Raw genomic sequence first — 9611 nt, forward strand, 5'->3', positions numbered from 1 at the left:
CCCACAATGGATTCTCTTACTCCCACAAATCCCCCCAACCCACAGCAACACCACCCCATGTCCCTACTTACCAGGGACAGTGCCTGGATCTTGGTCATGCTGTAGCCTTGGCCTGCTCCTATTTTTCCCAGCACACTGAGGTGGGATGCTGAGGTAGCAGGGGAAGAGGGCAGGCATAGAGATGCTCTGGCCAGGTACAGAGCATCTTCTTGGATGACCCAGTCTTCAATTGGTTCAGAACACGCTCCTGGAGTGTGCCTGCGCCACTTTTTTCAGCATTTTTTTTTTCAAATATCAAAGTTAGAGTCTGCGCTGCAAATATGCAGCATGGGGAATATTTTTTGTTGCCCGCATACCTCTTGAGGATCTCAGCTTGCTTTGAGACACTGCTACAGGCATGTGCACGCTCAACTGGATGCACCCAATGTTCCATAAATCAAGTTATCCTTTTTATTGCAGTGTTGCCATCTGTTAGCTATACCTGGTAATGTATATCTTCTATTCCACAGCCCTGCAGACTGCTTTTAATTCTGGCTAAACACCTTAACTCAGGTGTGGTAACTAACTGAGGTATGGAAATGACTGGCAGTGAAGTGTTGGCACTGTCAAGACGCTCAGGAAGGCTACATTTTTGTTTTGTGAGTCTGAGTAAGAGATGCATATTTAACTATAATGACTATAGGACTAATAAAACTATATTTGGACTATTTTGCCCAGTTTGTTGTGTTTTTTAAACTGAATGCATAAATGTGCAAATTAGTACATCTTCCAGTAGTTATATTTGTTTTTGCTTTGATCTAAACTGAGTAATACAGCACTGAGCCCATAGCATGTTAATAAATCTTTTAGTTTCTCTTTAACTGGAAAAAATGTGTTGTGTTATGTATATTCATAGATGCTAGGGTTGGAAGGGACCTCAACAGATCATCAAGTCCAACCCCCTGCCTAGGCAGGAAAGAGCACTGGGGTCAGATGACCCCAACCAGATGCCTATCCAAGAAAGTTAAGATTGGAAGGGACCTCAGGAGGTCATCTAGTTCAAGCCCCTGATCAAAACAGGAGCACCCCCCACTAGATCATCCCAACCAAAGCTTCATCCCCTCTGGGTAACCTGTTCCAGTGTTTTACTACCCACCTAACAAGGAAATTTTATTTAACCTAAACTTCCCTAACTGCAGCTTGACACATTGTTCCTTGTTCAGGCATCTGCCATCACTGAGAACAGTCTAGATAAAGCAGATGCTTGACCAGGTGGGACTATGAACCCACAATCCCCAGCTCTGGAGGCTGATGTCTTATCCATTCGGCCACTGGACCTATATATAATGGCACACCACACAATCTACATCCCGTCTTTTCAAAATCCTTGATCTGCCCATGCTTTTACACCTCAATACAGTAGCTTGAGATTGTCTAGTGTGCTGCTCAGTGCTGTTACTCTTTGACATCTTTGGGCTGAAATGTATGCTTTGTGGGGGTGGAAGTTGAAAACAAGCTGAAAGCTCTGTACATCACACTTGGATTTTTCAGAATGGCAGGAAAAAGGGGCTACAGTCTAATATCTCTTCACAATATTGAAAACTTAAAGCCACTTGCTCAAGTCCTTGTGCCTCCCTGAACCAGTTAGTCTTTCAGGTGCCGCCTGCCTTGCCTTCTGCCTAACTTCAGACTAACAAAGGCTTATTGTCTCATTTGTTTTGTAAAAGACAAGTCCCAGGTTCACTAACCTAGAGTTTAATTTAAAGGGCTTTGTTTCTTCCAGGGCCCTGTAACACAGGCAGCACCAGAGGATTCCCTACATTGTTGGTAACACCTTTGTATACTGAGATCATTCCTTAGCTAAAGCTCTTGATTGCTCATTGCAAGGTAAGCTCTACTGCTGACTGCAATGAGAGACAAAGAAAACTCTCAAGACTTAATTCGTGGGCTTTCTGCTAAGGGATTCCTACAACAGGGGTTTTTGTGGCACAAACAATATCCACTAGGAACAGTGTTATGGCAAGCAATTAATTTCACATAGACCAATGCAATAGTCAGATGGTAATAATGACTCTCAGACAACTGTGTCCTGGATCAAATTAAAATGAACAGTCTAGCAGAATAAGACTCTGCGGAACATCAGAAATCCCCATAGCCAGCCATTTTCCTAATTTGTTTATTATAAAATCTACCATTCTGTCATCAACAAATGCTATTTTTTAAAAATGCTAGCTGTTAGCTATTTGCCATGTACAAAACGCATACGTGTGTGCTTCTCCTGCTGTCTCTGAGCCAGGAATTAACTAATTAAAGCCTTTTTTCCCCACAGCTGTGTTGACATCAATCAGTGGTGCTGTGGGACAAACAAAGATATTGTGGCACGAGAAGGTATTTTATAAAAATTGAATCAGCAGTTAAACAAAACAGTTGTGTTCATCTCAGCTGTGTTCAAAACATAAGGCCAAATCAATTATTACTACATGGAAAAATACAAGCTTAGTCATGAAAAAATCATTTTCGGACTTCTAAAAGGGTATCATGAACCATAGAGAAAAAGAGTGAAACTTCAAGCCAGAATAAAGTGTAGTGTAGAGGGATTTCACAGGCCTTCTGTTGGCTTTATAAACATTTTATAGTATTAGTCTCAGGTTGGAATTTTTTAACTTTCTTGATCTTTCATTCTGATTCCTCTGTTCATTCTAAGTAGTATTTTATTCCATGAAAAACACCCTCAACTGATAGGTACCATGATGAATCAGACAGATGTCTGGCTGAATCTGTCTCCTTTCCAGTCCCTGTAAGTACACAAGTGTTATCCCCTGTGTCTTTACCTATTTCAAGATGGAATTTCTCCTGTCTTCCACTCCTAGACTGTGTTCTGGTTAAAGTATTGTTTGTGTCAACCTCCTCACCCTCCACGTCTACGAGAATGGGTGCCTATAGTTTTAATTTTGGGAGGCTGTAATGACAGATCAGATAGCCTTCTTCAAACAAAAGCATTTTGAGAAAGTATTTTAAAACAAGTACTCATATCCATGTCTGTCTTACCTAAAAGCTTGCCATCCTAGGCAAGGCTGACTTCTTCACACTCTCTCCAATAAAGTCCTGTATTACAATCTGATTTTCCCAAACAACTGCCCCTCTCTTGAGAGGGTCCTTTTTAATCCTACCTGAATTCTTTTGTCCTTCTTTGTTCACTGGCCTCTTCCAGGCCTGGTCCAAACCAGTTTTGTAGGTCAGCTTGAGGGAAGCCCAAAATCATCAGAACTAATAATTCTGGCATTGTCCCATCTCAGATCTTAAGTGTTTGCTAAGAGATGACTTTTCCTGATCCATTTTTTCCTTCCAGCCTGTTTTTCCAGACACCTGTTGACTTAAATTAATATAGACATATAGAAAATACCGAAGAGCCCAGACCCATGCAGTACATATAAGCGATTATAGAGCTGTTCCAAATCCATCATAGCAGATCTCAGTCCATGAAGTTAGGATCAGTAGCACCAACAGCTGACCTCTATATCTAGAAAATATTCCATGCCATAAAAAATATACCAACAAATGTCTGTAGTTTCTAAAACAAAGTGAGAATTGTAATGCCACAGCCAAAATACAAACACATTACATTTCTTTTTGCAAAAACAGTTTGTTCATATACAGCAGGGTGAGATCTCATGCTTGGAAAAGCTCTCTGACACTGATTCTGACACTCTGACACTGATTGTGAGTTTAGACACATATGTCTAAATTCTGATCCTGAGACCCAAGCTGAGTTGCTGCTTGGCCCTGGAGGCAACTAAACTCCACAGGCAACTCAAAGTTGACTTAAAAGTTTCCCAGGCACCTGAAGCATCATCCCTGGACTGGCCCAGAACTATCTCATTTTTGACAGGGCTGAGCAGCTCAGTGCTTACATTCATCTTAACCAAAATCAGGATGCAGAAACTAGGTGTTCCTCTAAATCCCTGAAGAACTTGATCCCAGTAGGCATGCTGAGAGAATGCTGAACACATGTGGACAGGACTGAGCACCACAACAAAGGACTTTTTGTCAACCTTTTCTATAATTATCTAGGGATTACAGCCCACATCCAATAGTGGAAGACCCACCTTCATTTTCCTTCCCTGGCTAAAGAGATTCAAATCTAGGAGAGTGCCTAAGCCACCAGGCTACGAACAAATTGAGAGGGATGGAAAGAGGGGCAGATTAAAACACTCTCAGCTATTCCTATTCCAGGATATTGGTATTGATATTGAGCAGAAAAGAATTCAAGATTCATTGAGGGAAGGGAGGGAGGAGAGGGAGAGAGAGAAGATGCACAAGAAAGCCTTACTTTGGAGCCTACTTGGTAGGATGTTCATGTGAGAGGGGGTAATCCTGGTTTCACTCCTGTTCCCAGGACTGTTTCTGTATTTTATCCAATCACCAATTAATGTACAACAATGGCACAGTTTCAACAGAAAGCTTACAGGGTATTCCATTTAGAAAAGCTGGTGGTTAGGGCACTCTTCTGGGAGATGTGGGCATGAATTCCCTCAGTTTGAGATAGGAATTGAATCTGGGTTTCCTACATTCTAGGTGAGTTCTCTAATAGGCAAGATATTTTGGTACCTGCACCCTTGTGTTTTAAAGAAGAGAGTAAGTCACGCCCCATTCTTTGAAGAAAAGGTTGCAGGATCCTACCCCCTACCAGAGGGTTATGTTCTGTTGAGTCCAAATGGATGGAAGGGACTGTGTCCAGAGCAAGGCAGGATTAAAGATAGACCCCCAGCCACAGCTTTTTCTGTTGGCTAGCCCTGAGTGGCTGCATGCTGAGTCTGCTGGCCTGAGGTGGCTCCCTACCACCTAACTGCTGAATGTTTTGGGTTACTTTCTAAGTTATCTGTGTACCTCCCCCTCACCCCCACTACTGTATAAGAATGGGACCAGGGCAGGGATACAATTGACAATAAGCTGAATATGAGCCAGCAGTGTGCCCTCATTGCCAAGAAGGCTAACAGCATACTGGACTGCATTAGTAGGTTTGTTTCACCAGGTCAAGGGAAGTGATTATTCCCCTCTATTCAGCACTGGTGAGGCCAGATCTGGAGTGCTGTGTTCAGTTTTGGGGCCCCCACTACAGAAAGGATGTGGACAAATTAGAGAGTGTCCAGTAGCAAGCAACAAAAATGGTGAGGGGACTGAGGGACATGACTTCTGAGGAGAGGTTGAGGGAACTGGGCTTATTTAGTCTAGGGAAGAAAAGACTTGGGGGGTGGGATTTAATAGCAGCCCTCAACTACCTGAAGCAGAGTTCAAAAGAGGATGGAGCTACACTGTTCTCAGTAACAGCAGATAACAAAATAAGGAGCTATGGTCTCAAGTTGCAGCAGGGGAAGTTTAGGTTAGATATTAAGAAGAATTTTCTCATTGGGAGTGCAGTAAAACACTGGGGCAGATTACCCAGGGAGACGGTGGAATCTCCATCCTTGGCTAGGCAAAGCTTTGGCTGGGATGATCTAGTTGGGGATGGTCTTGCTTTGAGCAATGAGTTGGACTAAATGACTCCTGAGGTCCCTTCCAACCCTAATTTTCTTTGATAGTTACAGGCCCAACACAGAGTTTTAGATTCTGTTTGAGCAGCTTGATACTTAGAATTTTGTCACTGAAGCACCTAACATTTTAGGTGCCAGTCATTTATTGCATCTAGTCCTCCTCTTTTTTTTTTAAGTTAGGGCATTGAACCAAAAAGGAAAAAAAAGAAACTGATAATTCACACAGCAGTCAACTGTAGAGAGAATCAAGCCACTATGGACTGAACAAGAAATAGATTTACTAGCATAAAATCACTCTCAGTGAGTGCGTCTACACATGCCATTAATGCCTGCTGATCTTATTGCTCCAGTTTATTGCTCCTGGGAAGCTCCCAGATGTGCAGTTTACACGTGTGCCCAAATTGTAGCACATTGACCTGGTTCATAGCAGTCCTGGCTGGCAGAGGGCCTGGGGGCAGGGTGGGGACCAGCCTGCCTGCCAAGAGCTACTTGGATTGGGCTCAGTGTGCTGTGGCGGAGTTGGATGGGGCACAAGAGTACTCATTGTGGCGCTGGCCAGCAGGCAGCCCCCACAATGAAGCACCCTCATGCCCCAGCCAGCCAGGGCAGCATCTACACTTGCTGCTGTGGAGTTTATTAGCTTTGTGAGGCCTAATAGGGGCATATGTATAGATCCTGAGACACTTACTGCACAGTTAATTATTAGTCAACTGCACAGTAACTGTCTTGTGTAGACATGCCCAGTTAATACAGTGTTTAAGCCACAGGAACTCCACTTCTAGCTTTGGGATATAGTTAAAATCTACCTTTGGCACTGTTTGGACAGGGGAAATTTAAATCATAACACCTCTGTAGCTGTAATCTTCTTCTTGAAGAAGAAAAGTGCCATGTGTTTTATATGATGTCTGAACGTCTTGGGCACCACAGAGAGCAAGGGAAGCAAGCTTCTTTGGGTAGATGTGATATCTTTTATTAGACTGAGTAGTTGGAAAAAAGTTCTTGGCAAATGTTCAGGAACAAGCACCCATCTTCAGGCACAGGGAGTCTCTGCTATTCTGAGATATCACATCTACCCAAAGAAGCTTGCCCGCCTATGTCCTTAGACCTACACAGCTACAAACCAAAAGCCTGCTATATGAAAGGGAGACACTAAGGACATTATTCACCATTTAACAAACAAATTAACTTTATTATAAACTAACAGTCCCCCTATCATCAGCACATAGGATTCCAAAGTATTTTAGAATAGTCTGATTTTGGTATTTCCAGTAGCATCCCTCCATGGATCTCTCATACCAAAGGAATCACTGGTGTGGGCAGCTGTCCTTACCAGTGCTGACCTTGCTCCTGTGAACCACTAGTACTTCTGACGGCATTTCCCACAGGCTTTTATTTATTTAGATTTATACCCCTTTTCCATAAGGTGTCTTTTCTGCTGCTGCTGCTCTACGAGTCCTTTTCAGTGAAGTGTGGAAGAATGTTTTTACCCTTCTAGGCCCGGGGGATGATTGTGGGAAGTCAAGATCTGTATTCAAGTGATTCAGCCTTTATCCTCACTGAAAAGTGCACACTTCACCAGACAGTAAAAACTTCACTGAGGCTATAACCTATAAACCTAGACTAGTTAGCTAGCTCAGGTGTTAAGCATAATTAAGCTCAGGTCTGGCAGGTTTTGCTGCAAAGGGATTCTGGGAGCAATACTAAATATGACCAGGATTAACTCGGAGAAGACAACCCTGCTGTCAGAAACAAAATCCAGGTTTCCAGTCTCTCAGCCCTGCTCTCTCCAATAGATTACTCCATCCACCACATATCAAGTCAATTAGAATATCCTCTCTGGGGTATGGTTATAGTATACCAATATGAGCACATTTAAAGTTTCTAATTTCACTTGGACAACTTGCATCGCTTCCCAGCACTGTAACTGTTATACTTACAAACGTACTTGTAAAAGAAGCATGCTTTCACCCTCACTTCTTGATCTGAAGTGAAAGCACAGCTGTCTCCCCTTCAAATCACTTCTAAGAACACACGTTCCATCTACCTACTGAAAGGTACAAGCTGAAGGACAGTGTAGTGTAATTCAGGTCTTTCTTTTATTTTAAAACATTAAGTAGTACAAGGATATTATTTTTATTTTACTGTATCCATCTCCCTTGCTTCCGTATGTTGCTTGTCATTTTGGGTGCATCAACACAGAACAATGCAATAGTGTACAGAGTTGTCTCTAAACAAGTTACCTCAGGTTTCAGAATTAGTATAATCATATTAGTACAGTACTCTGATCGGACTAACATACCCTGTTTCTCAGCAGAACCATTTAGCTTGGACAACAGGTAGACTTCTTTTGGTACCTTCACTAGCTAATTCTGAGTTTTGTTTGGATATCTCTTGCACAGCACTGCACTGCACTATTAGAATATGAGCTCCCCAGGGCATAGGTCATATATAGTGCACACATGATATGACACATATTACAATGAGGCTCTGATCCAGGACCCTTTGTGGTTATCACAATATAAATAATAAAAAATAACAAAAAAAACCCCAATTTCTATGAATGATTTACATACAATGTGTGGAACTTCAACTTAGTCATATGCTCTGCTGAATTTTTATAAGCACCTGCAGTAATGCTATTAGATATTCAGAATTTTACTCAACATAAACATTATTTTTCTTTACAATCATAACATCAAAAGATTTGCAGCCCCCATAGTCAGCAATTTATACTAGTTTGCATCAATAAAATTCCTAATAAAACTAAAATTAGTGTCAAAATAACCCTGAGTTTGAAAGTTTAGGCAAAGTTATGTGAAACTTTCAAAATCATAAAATCAGGGTTTTTTTAAGTTGACTATTGTTGGCATAAACTTAAAAAATAATCTTAAAATGGCCTGTTTTTACTTTATTGTTTTGTTTGAAAAGAATCTAATTAGGAAATAGTACATCTCATGTTTCTACTGCATTGAAATATTTGAGCTTCGTGATTAGCAGAACTGGCAATAGATAACAGTATAAACAAGTCTGGTTAAATGTATTTTGATTAAATGAATTTAGAGTGCAGTTTCCTAAGACACATTTGGCCACGTTCAGTATAGTCCTAGCTGAGTATGGGTGGAAAAATTGCAGCATTTTTTCCAACCAGGAGGCACGAGATTGCTACAATCCATAGCCTCCATCACGGTATTAATTAGCATGGCTCATCAACCGGAGATGTAATATTTGTAAATGAAATTCTAGACAGCCATCAGCAAAAAATAGGATGTCAAAGCCAAATGGAAAACATGAACCAATAAAAAGGCTGAACTAGATAGAAGTGCAAGCTCAGCCTTTGAAGTCAGTTCAAGCACTGCGTGCTTTAATTCTAGTATAATCTTACGACGAGGGGTACAAACAAGAACTCAGAAACAGATTTTGTAACTTTTGGCCCAGTTGTAGATGAATCAGTTTGTTGATGGTTACCAGTGATTGCACAGCCAACAAAGCCATGGTCTTTGTTAAGTTAGATTGAATAATTGGCCTCAGTGGGCGTTTTGGGTGCAGAGTGAACAAGTGTCATGTCTCTGGAAAGCATTTTTAACATAGGTTGAGTATATGGGTAGAGAAAAACCTGCAGATACCAGTATTTCAGCAAACCCAAATACCAGATCTCTGTATTTGTGATTTTGCTTTGGTTTTTGTATTTTTCATGGGGCAACAGAGGCATAGGATCTGATATTTCAGCACTAGGCTCACAGGATATGCAACAGAAGAACCAGATGGTTTACATCTGGAGGGGAAAGGGACCTATTGGTGGGAGTCTACTATAGACCCCCTGCCCAAACAGAGGAGCTTGACCAGGAATTCTTGGGTCAGCTCACCGAGGTAGCAAAAGCTAAGGATGTGGTAGTCATGGGGGACCTGAACTTCCCAGACATCTGCTGGGAAGAGCAGTAGGCTAGGTCCAAGTGCTCACGTAGGTTCTTGGAGAGAGTCCAGGACCTTCATCTAACCCAGGAGGTGCACAGCCCCACCAGGGGGGATGCCTTGTTGGACTTGGTGTTGGCCACGGGCGACGACCTGGTGAGGGGGCTGCGGGTGCTTGACCCCCTGGGCGAC

Source organism: Gavialis gangeticus, unplaced genomic scaffold, assembly GCF_001723915.1.
Source record: "Gavialis gangeticus isolate Ggan-Ray unplaced genomic scaffold, GavGan_comp1, whole genome shotgun sequence".
Lineage (NCBI taxonomy): Eukaryota > Metazoa > Chordata > Crocodylia > Gavialidae > Gavialis > Gavialis gangeticus.